The 21,095-nt window shown below is 34.6% G+C and overlaps 1 pseudogene; it reads left to right on the top strand.

The window, feature by feature from the left end:
* The first annotated feature begins 277 nt into the window (after window positions 1–277).
* LOC143649070 (KH domain-containing, RNA-binding, signal transduction-associated protein 3 pseudogene) lies at window positions 278–20,713 on the top strand (annotated as a pseudogene).
* The last annotated feature ends 382 nt before the right edge of the window (window positions 20,714–21,095 follow it).

Here is a 21,095-nt window from a genome sequence, read left to right as displayed (position 1 = left end):
ATTATACACCATGAATTGTCAAGAGCTAAACTGAGAGACTGAGCTCAGCTTCCACTCGTTGAAAGTAACTTATTAAGACAGCAAGCCAAAATTAAAGTAACAGTCCAGCCTTCAATCAGTCTTCAATACTATAACTATAGTAGTATAAATAAGAAATTCTACTAAAGAAAGTACCAGATTCACCTTTTTCTCCATTTTATCCTAAGGAATGGTATTGCTGGGCAAAGTTTAGATGGGTCATCAGAAAAGTTGGGGTGTCTCTGCTGAGTGAGACCCAATGAAAGGTTCCTGCAGTTGTATGGAACCTGGGACCTTAAGGAGTGGAGAAAGTAAGAGTGGAAAAGTAGTGAATATTCAGAGAGGAAAAAAAGTGTCTTTGAAGACTCCTTCCCGACTTCCTCATGATAAGCAGTGCTTAGCAAAAGTACCTGAAAAATATCTAGATTTTGAGTCCCTGATAGGTAAGCCTCCACATGGTGATGCTTGGACTAGGAATGCAGATAGACACAAGAATTTGACTGGCCAGAGAAGACTGAGTCCTTCATTGCAAGTCTTTTCACTTACTACAATGCACTGGCTGTGCAACAGGACTCATAGGGGCCAAAACTTTTACCTGTGAGGCCTTTGTAATTGCCCATGGTCAAGTCTGAAAGAGAACTCGTAGGATTTTGGCCAGGAGCCAGATTCTTCTTGACCAAGCAGTATCTATTCCAGAACTGCAAGTTTGGTTCAACATTAGAAAATCAATTGATGCAATCTAGCACATCAAAAGGCTAAAGAATAAAAATCATATGATAATATCAATAGATACAGAAAAAGCACTTGAAAAAATCTAATACTCATTCAATATAAAAACTCAGCAAACTGGAAATAGAAGAGAACTTCCTCAACTTGATAAAAATATCTACAAAAACCTACAGCCGACATCATATTTAATGGTTAAAAGTAGAAACTTTCCCCCTAAGATTGAAAATAAGATAAGGATGTCCTTCTCACCACTCATTCAAATTAGTTCTAGAAGTTCTAGCTATTGCAACAAAACAAGAAAAAGGAATAAAAGGTACACAAATTGGAAGGAAGAAATAAAGATGTCTTTGTTTAAACTGTATTTGCCACAAATAATAGGATTATCTATGTAGAAAATCAGAAAGAATCAACTGAAAAACTCTTGAAACTAGTAAGTGATTATAGCAAGTTTTGAGCATACAAGGTAATAATGCTAAATTTTGTTGTTGTTGTTGCTGAATTTTCTCCCTTTCTTGTCATTCTCCCAAGGGGACTTTACAAATACTTTTTTATTCACTGTTCAGCACTCTGGGATTTATTGGGCCATCACTCTGGACAAACCTACAAAATCTCATGTCCTACTCAAGGTTTATGTACTTATGGTCTTCAATTAAACTGTCCACATAAGTTATACTAGGACCTGCACTAGTCAAAATATAAATTTTGTACCAAATAAACATTTTTGGCTTTAGTCTCACACATAAAGTTTTAAAATATGAATTACCGTCTATTTTCATCACCCTACAGTATTGACATTCCTTTGTTCTTCCTCATGCAAAAGCATTTTTTAATTTGTACATTTGGTCATTATCATTGTACACCCTAGGCCATCCTAAATTATATCATCTCAGTCTGTATCATCTATCTTTCCTTCTGAGCTCATTTGTACCCCCCGTCTCCTCCCTCCATCATTCTCACATTTAGCGTCATTCAATGTACTAGCATTATTATATTACAGTTAGGTAGTATTGTGCTATCAATTTCTGCATTTTTACAATCTGTTTTGTGGCACAATCTGTATCTCTTCAGCTCCAATTACCCAATATTTACCCTATTTCTATTTTCCTGATGGTCTCTGTTCTTAACTGAAATCCTCCAAGTTCATTCACAAATGTTAGTTCATATCAGTGAAACCATACAACATTTGTCCTTTTGTTTCTGGCTAATCTCACTCAGCATAATGTCCTCAAGGTCCATCCATGTTGTTCATACTTCATAACTTTATTCTGTCTTACAGCTGCATAATATTCCATCGTATATATATATAGCCCAGCTTGTTTAGCCACTCATCTGTTGATGGACATTTTGATTGTTTCCATTTCTTGGCAATTGCAAATAATGCTGCTATAAACATTAGTTTGCAAATGTCTGTTTACGTCCTTGCCCTCAAGTCCTCTAAGTAGATACCTAGCAATAGTATTGCTGGGTCATATGGCAATTCTATATGTAATTTCCTGAGGAACCACCAAACTGCCTTCCACAGCAGTTGTATCATTTGACATTCCCACCAACAGTGGATAAATGTGCCTCTTTCTCCACATCCTCTCCAGTATTTGTCATTTTCTGTACTATTGATAAAGGCCATTCTGGAGGGTGTGAGATGAAATCTCATTGTGGTTTTAATTTGCATTTCCCTAATAACCAGGAAAGTTGAGCATCTTTTCATGTGCTTTTTGGCCATTTGTATTTCCTCTTCTGAAAAGTGTCTCTTCATGCCTTTTGCCCATTTTGCAATTGGGTTGTTTGTCTTTTTTGTTGTTGAGTTGAACAATCCCTTTATATGTTCTGGATACTAGAACCTTATGTGATATATCATTTCCGAATATTGTCTCCCATTGTGTAGGCTGTCTTTTTACTTTCTTGACAAAGTTCTTTGATGCACAAAAGTATTTAAATTTGAGGCATTCCCATTCATTTATTTCTTCAATGCTCATGCTTTGGGTATAAGATCTAGGAAACCACTTCTTATTATAAAATTTATAAGATACTTCCCTACATTTTCTTATAAAAGTTTTAAGGTCTTAGATCTAATGTTTAAATCTTTGATCTATTTTGAGTAATGGATCTCTAATCCATAGAAAAAAATTTAGTTTTTGTTTAGAGTGTGAGATATGGATCCTCTTTCATTCGTATGTGGATATCCAGTTCTCAAGGCACCATTTATTGAAGAGACTGTTCTGTCCTAGATGAGTTAGCTGGACTACCTTATCAAAGATCAATTGTTCATACATGATATGTTCTATATCTGAACACTCCATTAGATTCCATTGGTCAGTGCATCTATCTTTGTGCTAGTACCATGCTGTTTTAACCACTGTAGGTTCATAATATGCCTTAAAGTCAGGTAGTGTGAAACCTCAGGCTTCATTTTGCCTTCTCAGGACATTTTTAGCTATTCGGGGCACCCTGTCCTTTCAGAGAAATTTGATTATTGGTTTTTGTATTTCTGAAAAGTAAGCTTTTGGAATTTTAATTGGTATTGCATTGAATCTATAAATCAACTTAAGAAGAATTGACATTTTAACTATATTTAGTCTTCCAATCCATGAACACGGTATGCCATTCCATTTATTTAGGTCTTCTGTGATTTCTTTTAGGAATTTCTTGTAGTTTACTTGTATAGGTCTTTTGTATCCTTAGTTAAATTTATTACTAAATTTTTTTATTCTTTTGGTTGCAGTTGTAAATTATTTTTTTCTTGATATCCCCTCATGTTGTGCATTACTAGTGTACAGAAACACTAGGTTTTTGAGTGTTGATCTTATACTACAAACTCTGATGAAAGAAATCAAAGAAGATTTAAATAAAAAGAAAAATATTCCATTTTCATGGATAGAAAGATCAACATTTTTTTTGGCATGTTCACGCTCCAGGAATCAAACCCAGGTCTCCAGTACAGCAGGCAAGATTCTGCCCCTGAGCCACCAGTGTACCACCCTAAGACTCAGTACTTTTAAGACATCAGTTCTTTCCTAGATTCAATGCAATCCTAATCAAAATCCCAATTCACCCAGTGGAAAGTGATAAACTGATTCTAAAGTCTATATCGAAATCCAAAAGACCCAGAATAGCCAACACAACACTATAGAAGGAGAAAATTGGAGAGCTAACACTGTCCAACTCCAGGGCTTTGTAAAGCAACAGTGTTCATAACATCAGACAGATAGAAGAATGGAACAGAATTGAGAGCACAGAAATAGAGCCACACAAATCTGGTCAACTGATACTTGACAAGTCAATTGAGTTGAAAAAGTATACCCTTTTCAACAAACGGGGCTTGAACATCTGGACAGTCATATGCAAAAAAAGAAAGAAAGAGAAGAGAATATAGACACAGAACTCATGCCTTTCCTAAAAATTAACCCACAATGGATACAGATCTAAATATGAAATGCAAAACTCTAAAACTTCTAAAAAATAGCTAGAGATCTTGGTGGCCTTGGGCTTGGCAGTAGTGTTTTAATACCACACCAAAAGCACAATCCATGAAAGAAAGTACTAAGTAGGACTTCATTAAAATGAAAAATTTTGCTCTTCAATAGATATTGTTAGGAGAACGAAAAGTCAATTTATATACTGTGAAAAAGTATTTGCAAAATACATCTCTGATAAATATATATAAAGAACTCTTAAAACTCAACAATAAGGAAATGAACAACCCAAGTAATAGAATTGCAAAAGAGTGAACAGACACCTTCACCAAAGAAAATGTACAGGTGGCAAATAAGCAGATGGAAAGATGCACAACATTACATGTCATTAGTGAATTGCAAATTAAAACTAATACAAACCTATTAGAAAGTCTAAAATCCAAAACATCAATAATACTAAATGCTGGTGAGGATATGGAATAACAGAAATTCATTCATAACTGTGGAGATGAAAAATAGTACAGTCACCTGGAAGACATTTTGACAGCTTCTTCCAAAATTAAACATAGGCTTACTCTACAATCCAGCAATTGCACTCTTAGGTATTTAACCAAATGGACTGAAAAACTGATATCCACACAAATGATTATAGCAGTTTCATTAATAATTGCAAAAAAACTAAGAGGTCCTTCAGTAGGTGAATGAAAAAACAAACTGTTCATTTACACAATGGAATATAATTTGGAGATAAAAGAAATGAGTTATTAAACCATGAAAAGACACAGAGAAACTTTAAATGGATATTGAGAAGTGAAAGAAACCATACTGTATGATTCCAATTACATTATATCTGTCAGAAAAGACAAAACTACAGGGACATAAAAAGATCAGTGATTTCCATGGGTTCCACATAATCTTTTGGAAATTAATAATTTTGAAATGATTCATATTTAATTTTTCTCAAAACCCCAAAAATGTGATTTTTTTCTGGAAAAAATTTTTGGGAATGAGAAAGCAAAGGCAGTAAAGAACAGAGACACAATCTAACGGAAACTGAATGTGGCAATCACAGAACTCCATGTAACAATGCTTATAATTTCTCCCTTCTTTACTTTTCTAGAAACTCTTAGCTGAACTGCTAACTGGAAAGGCAAATAGAGACCTTAGTGAAAGAAGAAATAAGTTATAAAATAAAATTCTCACTTGAAAAAAAAATATCAAACAGGTCGAAGGAAATTCTATGCAAGTTTACATGTTCCACAAAGGCTAGCTTTGCCCCTACATTAAGAGAAATTGGTGCATTAAAAGAAGATTCTCATCAGAGTCTAATAAGGTTGGATTTGGAATAAATAGGTAACAATTATAGCTAATGAAAAAGGTATCTAATTGCATGGCGATGCTTGTTTTCTCCAAAATCTTCATCTCTTGATATAACTTGTTGAAGATAGCTCTTGGGAACACTGGCTAATGTTTTGCTGTTTTAATAATTAGAGTTCTATTTTTATATTTAAATTGGAAGTATTGGAGTTGCTTTAAATTGCCTCTATCTACTCAATAAAGCCCACTCTGTGGAACTCATATTCAAAGCCATTAGTAATTTAGTGACAGCACAATCAGTTTCAAGCAAAGAACCTAAAACAAAATAGATACCAGAACCTACAAATTAAAGAAAAAGGTGGCATCACTTTGTTTCTCCTCCTTCTTGGAGAATTGGGTCAAGCCACTTAAGAACACTAAAAAATATATAAAAAGATGAAGAAAGATCAAGAACTCTGAAAGTACAGAGAAGACAAATAACAAAATCAAGTGATATAACAAGTATAAGTAATTGAGGAGCTTGGACTTTGCAAAGAACACGCACCCCCTTTTCATTCATTTGGGTTCATTCCTTACTCTTGGTTAGTTGCTAGAGGCAAATACAACATTTGAACAAAGATGTGGAACCACACAGTAACATATATGCTGCTTAAGAGCTAGTGTGGAAATAGTTTTAAACATCATCTGGCTCAAATATGGTTTGAATTCACTCAGTTATTTAGGGTTCTTATTTATTTTCATAATGTTTTTAATCTCAATCAAATAACTTCATTATTTCCTCTTATTTCTGGAATCCTTCCATTTAAAAATATGTTGGCTATAATCTGAAGCTTTGATTGGTTATTTTCAATTGAGTGTTATAGTATTCTCATGTTTGTATAGCTAGAATTGTGGAAATGTGGGCTATGAGTTTTAATTGAGCCATTTTATGAAAGATTTGGTCATGTTCTTTCCCTAAATGATACTTTTGTAGAAGTTCACAGAAGTGAAAATAGAAGCCTGCATTGACTGCAGAAAAAATTGACAAAATTGGCATCAAATCCCTCCAAACTAATTCTGAGTTGGAATCATTTTGTCCAATCCAATGGAATTCTAATATATAACTTTCAGTAAATTATAAGGAGTGACTATGAGAATTCATATTAAAGGAAACACAAAATACAAACATAAATTTCAGGTGTTCAAACTGAATTTCATTTTCAGGGTATTACAGAAGGAATAAAATCATAAGTGAGATTCCTTTTCTACGATATATTTGTCACTTGAAGTTTATTTTGAGTCATGAAAGCAAATGTGCAAAATAACATAGTAAGCACAGGCAAAAGAATTTTGTATAGAGTCTGTTCTCAGGGGAAATGACTTTTCTGCCATTGCTCTTGGTTATAAACACATGCATACACACTCAGCCACACAGACAACCAAAGCCTCCAGCAGAATATGAGGTAACACAACATGCAGAATACAATTTCCATCTTGCAGCTTTATGTAGAAGCTATAGGCATGAATAAGAAAATGAAATCCTAATGAAGAGTCTCCAGTTAAAGGTTAAAGGAATCATGTTATTTCCTTTATTCTGTATTTCACATGGGGACATACAGAGATCTGCCAATGGGAATGAATTACTTAATCATAGAAAATACATGAAAGTGATCAACTGCTGTAGTTGTCAAGTACAACACTCAACAAATTTTCATTAAAGGCAGGCATTTGCCAAGCAGAATAGAGCTGGGACTCCTAGGAGACTGAAAGACAATCAATAAGAATGCATACAAATTGACTAATGAAAGCAGCTACAAGTTGGTAATAACCCAAAGCTTTAGAAGAATTTAAAAGAAAGTGAACTTAAAACCTGATTTTGGAAACTTTATTTTTCTTAGTTGTTTGACTTAAACTCAATTCACAAAAGCCCACATATGTTACTACTCTATTAGGACATTTGGTTCCTGATTGAAATAGTTGTATTTTAGACTACAAAAAGGCATAAAGTCTTTAGCTACGTACCTACATAAGATATTTTGCCTATATAAAATTTTATGGCTCTTGGACAGGCAATGGTGGTTCAGTGGCCGAATTCTCATCTGCCATGACGGAGACCCGGGTTCAATTCCCAGATGTGACCATGCCGAAAAGAATAAGTAAAATTTTGCTGCTCTTTATCCATCATTGTGGTCAATGATAAATCAATGTTATCAAAGGTTTCCTTGTTTAGGATGAAGAAGTCAGACTGACCTTAGTTATGTGTGACATTGAGCAAGTTATTAACCTGTCTTAACCTATTTATTCATCTAGAAAAGGGGGGTAAAACTACCTGTCTTATTCAAGTATTGTGAAAATCCAAATAAGAGGAAGCAAAATGCTTTACAGAGTCCACAGGTAGCAAAGACTAAATTAATGTGGTTGTTTGGGCCCAACCCCATCACTCCTCTAAGAAGTCATAGCCCCTTATGGTTAAAAGTGCAGAATTTGGCCTGATCAATCTGCTTGGACAGAAAGCCAGCCTGCAGTGCTATTACTTAGTATTATTACATTAGTAATTCGCTGCACCATCACAAATGCTTTGCATTTTTTTTATGCCAAGAAGAGGTATTTCACTGTTTAAATAGTTCTTCCAAAGTACAATATCACTTTATTTGAATATGATATTACTCTTTAAATTTTGGATATGTTCTAAGGACCTCAAAACAAAGCTCTAAAACTTTCTGAATAATACACAAATAATTCAATATAGTAAATATTTGTTGAGCAACTGATATATGCTGTAAAATCATGTCCTGGGACCTGTACAAGTATCCAAGTCATCTGAGATAAAGCCTTGTCCTCAAAGAGCTCAGAATAGTGGAGAAAATTAGGATGCAAATAAACAACTTCTAGTTAATGAATGTGCTGGTAGACATAGCCATATGATGAGTGAATTAAAAAAAAAAGACTGCTCAGCTTGTCTTAGGGTAGAAAGAAAAGCATCTCATAAATGGTAAAATAATTGAACAAGTATGTTTTCCCCATGACTTCTACCTTCAAGAAGCAACAGCAGCCAAGGCAAAATGAATGACTGAAATCAATTTGTGGAGGAGCCATTCTTTTCAATGTGCGCATTTAGGAGCTGACACAGAACTACTAAGGTGAGCAGACTCTCGTGTCCTTTTTCTGTTCCAGGACCCAATCCAGATACTATATTGCATGGACTTGTACTGAGCAATAATACTAGTAAGTTACAACCACCGTTACTGCTATTATCACTGCATTTCTACTGTACTATGAACAGCAATAATGACGATCCCTAACATTTTCATATTGCCTTACAAAGTGCTTAAACATTCCATTCCCAATTTCACATTGTGGTTACATTCTTAATTCAGTCCCAAATGAGGAAACGAAAGTTCAGACAAACTTAACAGTTTGCAAAGTTAGTACTTTTTCACTAGGTATAGGAAGAAAACACCAATAGCACTGACACTTCTTTTTCAAAAGTGACAGAACATTAGAAAACAGGAAGAAATTCTACACCCTCCAGATGCTCCACCCAATGGGCACCCTAGATCCCAATGTACTTGTTCTTAACTATGTCAAAAAAATTAGTTAACATTCTGATTTGCATCAATTAACATTCTGAGAATTCTAACAAATGTCGTTCATAAGCTGTGTTTATACTACTTTGCTTTTCCTCTTTTCACGTTTTTAATTATGAAAGTAAAATATGTTCATGATAGGCAATTGAAAAATAAAGTCAAATATTAAAGGGAGAAAAGTTAATCCATAATCCGAAAACCCAGAGATAAGCACAGTTAACATCTGATGTATTTCCTCCAATCCTTTTTCCTTCTCTTTCGGGTCTGTGTGTTTGTGCACACATTTCTACCTGGGAATATACTATGAAAATGTCATACTATATTATAATTTTAATAGCATCTTATTGAAAATAATTTCAAATTTCATGAATATTACAGAGAGTAAAGAAAATTCCTGTAAATACTTCACCACGATTAAACTAGCATTAACATCTTACATAACTACAGTACATTTGTCAAAACTAAGAAATTAACTAAACTACATATTTTATTCAGATTTCACCAGTGTCTCCTCTAATATTCTTCTTCTGTTCCGGAAGCCAATTCAGGATACCACATTGCTTTCAATCATCTTGTCTCCTTAGTCTCCTCTAATCTGTGACAGCTTCTCTGTCTTTCATTGTTTTTTATGACATTTTTTGACATTTTTGAAGAGTACTGGTCAGGTAGAGTATCCCACAATTTGGATTTTTCTGATGTTTTCTTAAGTTCAGTGCCCTTCTCATCACGTCATATCAAGGAACACAAGATATCAACATAGCTCATTACTAGTGAAATAGCCTTAATCTTGGTTAAGGTGGTGAAGAAATATTGGTTAAGAGATCTAGAAGGCTTCTCCACTGCAAAACTATTCCTTTTCCCTTCCCATATTCTAGTGTTTGGAAGTGGGTCTCTATGTCCAACTCACCCAACTTTAATGATGGGGAAGATTAAGTCCCAACTCCTAGAAGACAAGTTATCTATCGATATCTATCTATTTTGAGTTTTTCTCTAAGGAGGAATTTTCTCTTCTCCTCCACTTATTTAGTTATCTATTCTATCTTTTTAATATCAGTGTGGACTTGTGGCTTGTAAGCATTCATGTCAATAGGCCCAGCTGAGTTCTCAGATGACAGCCAGCATCAACTCTCAACTGATCTTAGGCTCCTTGCTAGTCAAGCCTCAAATGACTGTAGACGTATATGTTCATTGATGTAAACAGGTGAGAGATCTGAAAACAGAATTCTGCACTATACTCAGTCAGTCTGCAGAACCATCAGCAATAATAACAAATCAATTCTGTAAGCCACAAAGTTTTGGGGTTGTTTGCTGTATAGAAATAAATTTCCAGAACAAGTGACCGCTTCAATTTTTAATGCTAACTATTGATGAGAAACTAAAGTAAAGGTAGCAAATGTCAGAGGATTATTAATAGCTTTTTCTCTGATGGATAGAATTCTCACCATTCCCAGAATTCAGATAATTTACTTTTTAAACTTGTACTTCAAGGCTATAATATTTTATGAAATCTAACGGCTTGTCTTTTACATACATTGACCAGTGTAAGTTTGAAACATTGTGTTATAATGTGATTGGATTTCAAATCCAATACAAGTTTTTCATATCAAGTATTTCAAAATAAGGCTAAAGTTGTTCATTATATGCAGCCAGACATTGCTCTACTGGATTTTTATAATTCTTCATTAAGATTCAAATTTTAATACCAACTAAACATCACTAGTAAATCATTTTTAAGTCACCCTTTATAAAATTAATTTTTATTTCAAAACTATAAACTATGTATGTTTTAATATTTTCATGGGCTCCTCACTGTTCTCAAGAAGTTCTTGCAGGGTTCAATAATATATAGTTAAGCAAGCCATTTTCTACTTCCAACATAAGAATCATTCAGAAATAAAGTGCTTATTACAGCTTATAAATTCTTGACAAAAGTATTCCTTTGGATGAGCAAAGCAATTCAATATGACACAGCAGAGAATGGTATTCTATCCTATTTCTTCACATAATGCTTAAAACAGGATGGAGCACCTTGGAATTTATTAAAATCACCATTTTGATAACACCATATAATGTGGAAATCTGATCTGCAGCAGATGTCTATATCTGAAGGCTGCTCTGTGAATAAAATATTTCTTGAACTTCAAAGTACATAATATGAACTCTATGCAAAAGCTTTCACAACTTTGTCATCCTTCCCTCACTATGAATACCCACGAATTTATGTAAAGTTTTCATAATATCTAATTTATATCAAAGTATTAATTTATCAATTTAAACATTTCACCCTCCGAGGTTTCTTTTGGCATTTTATAGAACAAATAATGTTCTTCAAAGAGCTTCATTCTAAGGATTCTCACTAATACCATTACTGGAGGATTAATTGATCTGTAATTAAAATGTTTTTAATTCAATAATACTTTGGATTGGTGTTGTCTCTGTGTCCTTCAAAAAGTTGTCAATGTATCTACTAATTGTATTAATCAAAAACTGACACCTTTTCTATTCTCTTGGCCTCACTAATCTATGCATTGCATTAACAGTTTTAAGGCTGTCTGTTAAGAAAAACATTGCTAGAAACATTACTTGGGTATTAATCAAACATTTTTTAATTACTTCTTTGTATATTGTCTGATATTGAGTAATGATTTTAAATAACATATCTGTGTCTTAGGCATTCATTAAATAAACATTTATCAAGGACCTACTATGTGTTAGGTACTGATCTTTGCATTGCTGATGCACCAGTGACCAAAAGGGTTACCTTCTAATTGGGCAAGACAGACAATAAACTATATAAATAATAAGTAAATAATCTAATGTTAAAAGGTGATGTGTGCTAAGGAAAAAAAGGGAAAGCAGAATAGTGTGAAAAGAATCTAGAGTGTTGATAAGATGAGGGGGCCATTCAATAATATCAAATAGAATGATTGGGGCAGTCCTTGCCAAGATGCTAAGAAAGAAACGAAGTAGTAGGGAAAGTTAGTCAAGCAAATATCTAAGGGAAAAAGGGAGAGTTATAGAAAAGGCCCTCAGGTCAGAGTGGGCCCCTGCTTTGGTGAATACCAAAGACGCTAGTGTGGTTGCAGTGAAGTCGGTAGGGGAGAATGTAGTAGAAGAGGAGCCAGAATAAAGAGAGAATGAAGGTTAAGGTTTCCAGGCCATTGTAAATTTTGCTTTCTCCTCTCAGAGAAATGGATAGCCATAACAGTTTTAATAGCGTGAAGCAAACTGACTTCTATGCTTCAAGAAACACTCTGGCTCTGTATAAAGAACAGACTTGTGGTGGGTAGGGACAAAAGCAGGAAGACCTATTAGGAAGGTATTTCTGTAGGGAGATTGGATCTAGGACTAGGCTGATGGAAGTGGAAGTAGTGAGAAGTGATAGAAGTATGCATTCATTTTTGAAATAGAACTGACAAAATTTCCCAGAAGATTGGAATGACATGTGAGGAAAAAAGTGCTCAAGGATGACTCTGGTAACTAGAAAGAAGGAGTTGCTATCAAAGAGTTAGGGAAGGCTGTTGATGAAACAGATTTGCAGCATATACTTTTTTGGTACCCAGCCTCTAAAACAGCCCTTTATGACCCCCACCTCTTAGTATCTGTCCCCTTATGTAAGAACATGCTCTTCAGTAACAACTAATGACTTCCTTTAAATGAATATGATATGGGAAAAATGATGGAATGTCAGTTCTGAGATTAGACCACAAAAAGACTGTGGCTTCCATCTTGAGTGCTCCTGCCTTGCTTTCCTCTCTCTGAGGCTGTTGCTCACACGAAGGGAAGCCAGCTGCCACAGTGTGAGCTGTTCTCTGGAGAGGTCACATGGCAGATAACTGAGGGAGTCCCCGGCCGAGAACTGGAGAGGACAAGAGCACATAAGAGAATGAATTCTGCCCACAGTGACAGAGGTGAGTTTAGAAGCAAATCTTCCCCCTCTCAAACCTGCAGATGAGACCATAGGCCCAGCCAACAGTGGAACTTCAACTTCACGACTGACCTTGAATCAACAGCATCCAGTTAAGCCATGCCCAGATTCCTGACCCATGAAACTGTGAGATAATAAACGTTTGTTGGTTTGTTGCTTTAAGCCATTAGGTTTAGGTGTAATTTGTTACACAGCGATACATAAGTAAAGCACTCTTTTAAAAGTTCAAAACTTTTTCTGAGAAAAATTAATGTTTTGTGGCAAGGTACAAAAGAATTTATCACCAATGATTCATTTGCTAATATTTCATGCAAATAAAATATTTAAGGTAAGAAAAGGAAGAACTATAGGGACTCTCAAATGCATCTTTGAGAAAATTCTCATTATATTGTTTAATGAGGATTTAATATTTTTACACTGTCAGGTTTATCTTCAGAATATGATAGATTTCCAGCTTTAAACAAAAAGTTTTTCATTAAGATAGGAAAACTTATACCTGTAGAAATTCAATAACTATAAACTGCTTAAGGAACTATAAGCTAAAAGCCTTCAAATAACTGATTTTAAAAATAGAAATTTAGATATCGGCATCCTTAAAAAATTTAGAAATATATTATTTTAAAACTTAGAAAAATGACACAGGAATTAAGCAAACTAGGAAGTGATAAAATATTATAGTAAGATTGGAAACAATAAAATATGAATTTCCCATTACTTTAACAATTAAAGTTCTGAAAATATTACATTATATAAATATTCTCAATGTATTATAGGATCATAGATATTTATTTGTGCAACTATAGTAACCCTATAAAGGGCTGTAGTCCCTTTAGTGACCCTATTAAAGCCCATAATCTCACCTATATAGCAGCCCTATAAAGAATCCTATAGTCCCTTTAAAAAATTAATTTACTTGAATTATATTTAATTATTTGTCCTGAATACATAACATTTTATTGTGAGAATCAAAAATAATTCATAATAAAATTTAATCGAGCATCACACTTTGATTACTAGCATAAAATAAAATAATGATAAAAAATAGTATATTTGCAACAAAATTTAATCAATTATGTTAATAATAATCAATAATAATAATAATGGCTAACTCTTACCGAGCATGACTGTATGTCAGGTATTGTTCTAACTTCTTTATATTTGTCAGTTTAATATTTAATCTTTACAATAGCCCTATGAAGTAAATACTATAATTATCTCCATGTTGCAGATGAGAAAACTGAGTCACCAAGAAGTTGTATAATTTTGCCCAAGATCAAACAACTAGCAAACGGTAAAGCCAGAGTCTGAATCCAAATAGTGTAGCTTCAGGGTCCATGCTCTTAACCACTACCCTATTCTCTCAATGAAGAATGATAGCAAACCAATTTGAAGAAAATCATTTTCCCCCGCACACAGGTGACAAAAAAATCTCAATTGAAAAATTAGACAAATTGGAATGATTCAACAGAAAGGTGAAAGGAAGGTGATATGGGGACATGGCCCCTACAGAGCAGTCTCCGGTAAGAAGTGCTACACACAAAATCTTAAGTGCCCAAATTGAAATTACTCAGTTCATCAAGTTAACAGAGTTAGCATTCAACTGACATTCAAATATGCTATCAACTTTTGTAAATTCACAACGGTTTTTGCAAAAAAATTTCATGGCTAATTTTCAGGATCCTCTTATTCCATTCATGGCACACCAGTTGGGAAGCTATTAAGTAAGGAGCTTTCCTTGAAGCAGTGTTTGCATAACAAGCACAAACATTTTTAACTTAGATTTTGTTATTCTAATTTGTTTCTCTACTGTGCTGATGGAGATTAAGGGAGAGTGGAGCTAGACCCCTGTTCCATCCATTGATGCCCAGCCGCTAGCTAATGTAAAGATAAGGATATATTTTTTTAATGCAGAAAAATAAAAAAACACTTACAAATCCCTATATTTTATCTCTTTCAGGTCACACTAGTTTCATCGTCTCCTGAATCCCTTTAAAACTTATTTGATCACTTAATCATATACACTGATTTACATAGGGATTTATTGGCCCCATAGGAAATTCTGTCTCCCAAACCAGATTATAAAATCCTTGATTGCCCTTTACATTGTTCTTCTCCTCCACCCTTTCTTTACCTAGTCTTTATTGGTACCATCTTGATACCATGTACACCTCCTCCTTTACCACTAGAGATCCCTGACAGTCTAACTACTCCCCAAAATGTATACCACTGCCACAGAGAATCATTCCAAGTTCAGTCTCCCAAAACTTCCATCTCTTCAATCCTTTGCTTGCATCCTATTAAATCCATGATTCATATTTTCTAGTAGTGCCATAATAATTAACATAGAAGAAGTAGAGACTATTTAGATTTAAGAATTATAGGAGATTGTATCGATTATATGGCATCCACCAGGCCTTGGGGTGTAAGCAATGTCACCATAGAAGCCTGCCTCAGAGAGGGAAAACCTTGCAAAAGTATTTTAAGCACTGTTATAGATATGTCTTATACTGATTCTCCCAACAGTTTCTATCAAAATTTGCACACCAGAGTAGCTAGATTTCTCTTAGAGTAATGTAGGAAATAGATTAGATGTTTGAAGCCATTGGCTGGAAAAAACGCATAATCTAAAATCATAAAGAGAGGCAGACACATCTGGATTTGGAGAGAAAAAAGGAAGTTCCAACTAGAAAGTAGTAAGCAGAAGTTCTAAAATGCTTTTTGCTCAGTTTTGTTCACCTCACTTCCTGGTGAGCATTAAGTCTGTCCAATTTTTCGAGCACCAGTCCGCTGGCTTCTTGTATTGGCCACATCCTTGCTTCCAAGAAGTCTTCCAAAAAGGCTTCCAAGAAGTTTTTAAGGAAATAACATGAAAATTGAGTACTATATAAACTATACCCTACCATGCCAGCCATGCCATACCTTATCATGCCACAATACTACACAAGCAGAGTACAAAGGAGAAACAGGGAAAGGAAAGACCATGGATCAAAGTAGAAGAGCATTCTAGACTAAAAGGGAAATATACTATGATAGTTAAGTCCATATCCCAATTTGGCCAGGTTATGGTAGCCAGTTGTTTGGTTAAGCAACCACTAGTCTGATCATTCCTGTAAGAATATTTCATGGATTTAAGTCATCCATAAATTAATTGCAACTATGGCTGATTATATCTTCAAGCAAATGAGGAGATGGCCTTCAACAACGAGAGGTCTCATCCAACTTGTTCAAGGCCTTAAAAGAAGAAGTGGTGATTTCAGCAGTAAGAAATGAGAATTTCCATCTCTATTTCAGCCAACAGCTACTCCTGGGGAATTCACTGAAAACCTTCATCAGAGTTCTCAGCTTGCAGACTGCCCTAAGAAATTCAAACTTTCCCATCCCTGGAGTTGTGTGAACTACTCTCTGCAAAAAAAATCTCATAATAATTACATGATATAGATACACACACACACACACACACACACACACACGCACATCCTATCTGTTCTGTGTCCTTAGATAGCCTTGACCTAATATAGGTATGTTTAAAGGTCCTGAGGACATAAAACTTTGTTGTACAGAAAAAAAAAAAGTAATCCAAGGTAATGCAATGCTGTTAAGAGGTCATAGAGGATAAAATCCAAGAAGTCATTGGATTTGAGACTAAAAGTAATAGAACATAATGGCAGGAAATTTAAGAATACCATGAAAACATATGTCCAAGTTCATCAACCTTTTTAGTCAGCTTATTTTACTGCAAGCTCTGATCAGAATTTCCAAAGAATAGATGCAGATAAAGAAATGCTATTCATAATTAGGTGACCTTGGTTATATATCTCCTGTACTAGCACAGGTGTATATCATTGCATGAGCGCAATTTAAAAGCAAAATTAACAGCACAGCTATGCTGTGCTATTTTCCAGCTTGTAGAGATAGTTCTTGATTTTTTTAATTGTGCAACATGCTTTAATTATTTTCCCAAGGTAAAGAATATCATCTAAAAATAGCTCTCAGAGGTTTATCACTCTAGAAGGGATGTGGCCCTACCTGACAAAAAGAAGAGGAAAAGCATAAGAATGTATAATGGGTAAGGTGGTGTTCGGGGAAAGAGGATGCAGTGATATGCAGTTCCCAGAACTTCAAGACCCCCTTGGGATAAGAATCATTTAACACAAATGATATGTCAGTAATTAGAATTCCCATAAACATCCTTTGTATCCCCACTTCCATTTATAATCCCTCTACCAGTAGTTGTAAGACCACAGTTCAGGATTTTGAGCATCAGCTAGTATGGGTGATATAGGAAAAAAATGAATGCTGTTAAATCATAATATGGAAGGTACTATTAAACTATTTTAAAAATATAATAATTTTGAACAACAGATACTTGGGTGAAAAGGCAGAAGGGAATTGTGTATTGTAATGTGGAAAAGGCTTTTCAGAGGAATCGGCAGTGTCCTACTTCATCATTGAAGTTGAAGTTTGTTCATATTGCATTCCTGCAGTAGCAAATTGATCCCATTTTAAAGTAATTTTGTATGTATCTCATATAACATTACCTAAAAGAACAAATACTCTGATAAAACCTGATACAGTGATTCAAATCTCCATTCTAGTATTTCTTAAATCACATTTTGAACAGAAAACTATCACTACCCTTCAATTTATAACTTTAAAAAGTTATTATTATATTAATAAACTAACTTATCATTTAAAATTAGATAGTGCCTTAATCAATGAAGGAACATATATCTGATATGCAATAGAATAAGCTAGTTTTTAAATTTTAAAATCACTTTTCAGAGAAAGAATCATTTTTATGACAGTGGTCACAGCTATACATTATTGTATTTTTGAGAATATGGTCTCATGATCTGCAAAGTATAGAAGACATCTTATTTATTCAATAGTTATTTTCTACAAAAAGGCAATAAAGCAAGAGATGTTGTATTAACTTTTCCCAGAATTCAAACACATTTTCATAACAAGAATAACGTGTTTATGAAGTGCACAGTATATTGCAAAAGTGAGCCCTGCTTTCTACCCAAACACCTCACATTCTAGAAGGGGGGCTAAGATATATAAACAAATAATAATAATTATATAAATAGAATGCAATAACTGCTAAAAAGAGACCTACGGACAACCTGTTAAAGAAGCACAGACAAAGAAGTATATTAACATCTGTTAAACCCAGGAAAAGGTGATATCAAACCTAGTTGAAGAAGGAGAGTGTCAGGGAGTGTTCACTATAAACAAGTGCAATTTATGTCATATGAAATTCTTCATTACACATTGTTGCTCTATGCATGCATTTAATACTTTTCCCACAAGTTTTTAATTCAAAAAAATTTATGAAATCAGAATTATTATGCAGTTTTAAAATAATGATTATTATTATTATTATTAAATGAAGTATTAATAAATCATTTCTTTTATGTTTCTATAACACTATTCCAGTTATTTTAGAGACTGTAAAAGTACTGCAATGACTACTTTCAGAGCTCTGTGCATTGGATACACAAAGACAAAATGAAAGGGACTCACAAGAAAGACAATGCAAGGCAAAAGATAATTAATTGTTGGTGTTGATTTTCTCTACTACCCATACACCAGCCTAAGATCATAGTTCCTGCTATAGGTCTCCATTTCAGAAGGCCCTAGGATGTCAGTCAGGACCCTCCTTTTGTACTGGGGTCCTAGATCAAAAGCAAGTAAATGTATACTGCAAAATCTAGGGAAACCACTTGAAGAATCTGAGAAAAGAAGTACAATTGATATGCAAAGATATGAGAGGAAATAGAATCATATAAAATGCTCAATTAAAATCAGAACAGGCAAAAAATGTAGAAGACAATTTAAAAAAAAACAAGAACAAGAGATAGAAAACAGTCACAAACGTAGTAGATAATTATCCAAATATATCAATAATCATTATAAATGTAAATGGTCTAAATAAACTAATAAAAAGACAGAAACTATTAGAGTGGACAAAAAATAAGACCCAACTCTATGTTGTTTACAAGAAACTCACTTTAAATATAAAGAAACAGATTAAAAATAGAGGGATGAGTAAAACCATACTATGCTAACACTGATCAAAAGAAAGCTGGAATAGATAATTCCTTCAGATAAAGCAGATTTCAGAGCAAGGAAAAATATTCATGATAAAGAAGAGCATTACATATTTCTAAAATGGTCAACTCCCTATAAGGACATAATAACCTTGAATGTTTCTATGCCTAAAAACAAAACCTCAAATATATGAGACAAAAACTGATAGAGCTAAAGGGATGAAAGACAAATTCACTATATCAATAATTGAAAGAGTAATAAGGAAATAATTGATATGAGCAGAATGATTAATCAACTAGAACTAACTGACATTTATAGAATACATAATCGAACAACAGCAGAATACACATTCTTCTCAAGCTTACATAGAACATTCACCAAGAAAAAGCATATGTTGTGTGAAAAAAGAGTTGATCTAAACACATTTAGAATAAAATTCATGCAAAATATGCTCTCAGACCACAATGAAATTAAACTAGAAATCAGTAACAGAAAATAGCTATATAATCTGAAAATATTGGGATGTTAAACAATATGCTTCTATATAACATTTGAGTCAAAGAAAAGAGTCACAAGAGAATAAAAAATACACTGAACCAGAGAGCCACAAGAGCCCATGCAACAAGACTACTGGACACGAAGAAGGAAAATGTCCCTGAGGAGCTTAAAGAAACAAGAAGCCAGGAAAGAAAGCCATGTTCACCATGTGCCTTTCCAGTTGAGAGCCATATCCTGAAGAACACTGGCTTTTTTTGAACCAAGAAATAGAAACGTTTCAAAAAGGAGAAGGCAAGGATGAAAACGAGTACATTGATGTGGTGATTAACAAGAACATGAAGCTCAGACTCAGTATTAATTCCTGTAAAGCAGTTCTCTAAGTTAAACTTTATGGGGAAATTTTTGGGTCCAAGAGACAATTCTCTGAAGCATTTACAGGAAGAAACTGACAAAAATGTCCATCTTTGGAAAAGGTTCCATGAGAAATAAGGCAAAGAAGAAAAGTTGAGGAAAGGTGGAGAAGCAAAGTGCTTCCATCTGAACGATGATCTCCATGTCCACACTGAGGTCTTCAGCCCTCTCACAGAAGCAAATCCCCAGATGGAACATGCCTCGGAAGAAATCAAAAGGTTCTTCATTCCTAACTATAGTGATGAAATCCTGCAAGCGTAACTCTAGGAATTAACATATTTGAATGGTGGTTTAGAGAATGCAGATGTCCCGGTGGTTTGAGGGAAACTCCCTTTGTGTACCTGAGGTATACAGACTGCAGCAATAACCAGGGAAGGGGGCGGAGCCACAGGCCAGCCTGTTGGAGTTGGGTGCCACGAGGGACAGCATCACCCTGGGGAGTCCTTTCCACCCAAGGGCGAGTGAGCTGGGGCCAAGGGCTGCTCCATCCCAGAGCCCAAGGTGTCCCCTCAGCCGGGTGCAGGCTTCCACTGCCACCTCCTACACTGGAGACCTACTATGCTAATGGATTCTGCACTGCTTACGATGATCCAAGTTACAATTCCTACAATTCCTACAGCACCCAAGCCCAGAGTGGTACTGATTATTACAATTATGGACATAGACTCAGCGAGGAGACTTGTGATTCCTATGGCCAGCAGGAGTGGACTAACTCAGGATGCAAGGGCCCCTCCTCAAGGACCAGGAAGGGCGTCTGCAGAGACCAACCCTATGGCAGATAGTGATTGTACTATCTGATGTTGTGAAATAGTCAAACTCCACCAGTCCTGTACACTTTCAAAGTAATTTTTTTTCTCTGAACACTCCCTTTTTAATAAATCAAATGCTTAAATCGGAATGGATGAAACTTGAAATTACGTTGTGGTAACATCAACCTCTGGGCAGAAAGGAAAAACAAAAAAGACTTAAAATTTTGTTATTTCCAGTCTGTATATTAAAAATAGGTCCTTAAAAGGAAAAATATAATTTTGGTTAACCAGTGTTAAGCAAACAAAAAAATAGGTTTACTAAATATATCAATCCATTCTCTTAACATGTCTCAACTTTCATTTGAAAGATTTCCGTAGAATTTATTTATTTTATCTTTCAGCCATATGCTAGTTT

The sequence above is a fragment of the Tamandua tetradactyla genome, chromosome 11, assembly GCF_023851605.1.
Source record: "Tamandua tetradactyla isolate mTamTet1 chromosome 11, mTamTet1.pri, whole genome shotgun sequence".
Lineage (NCBI taxonomy): Eukaryota > Metazoa > Chordata > Mammalia > Pilosa > Myrmecophagidae > Tamandua > Tamandua tetradactyla.
Note: the sequence above shows the minus strand (reverse complement) of the source record. Positions and strands in the feature narration are given on the sequence as shown.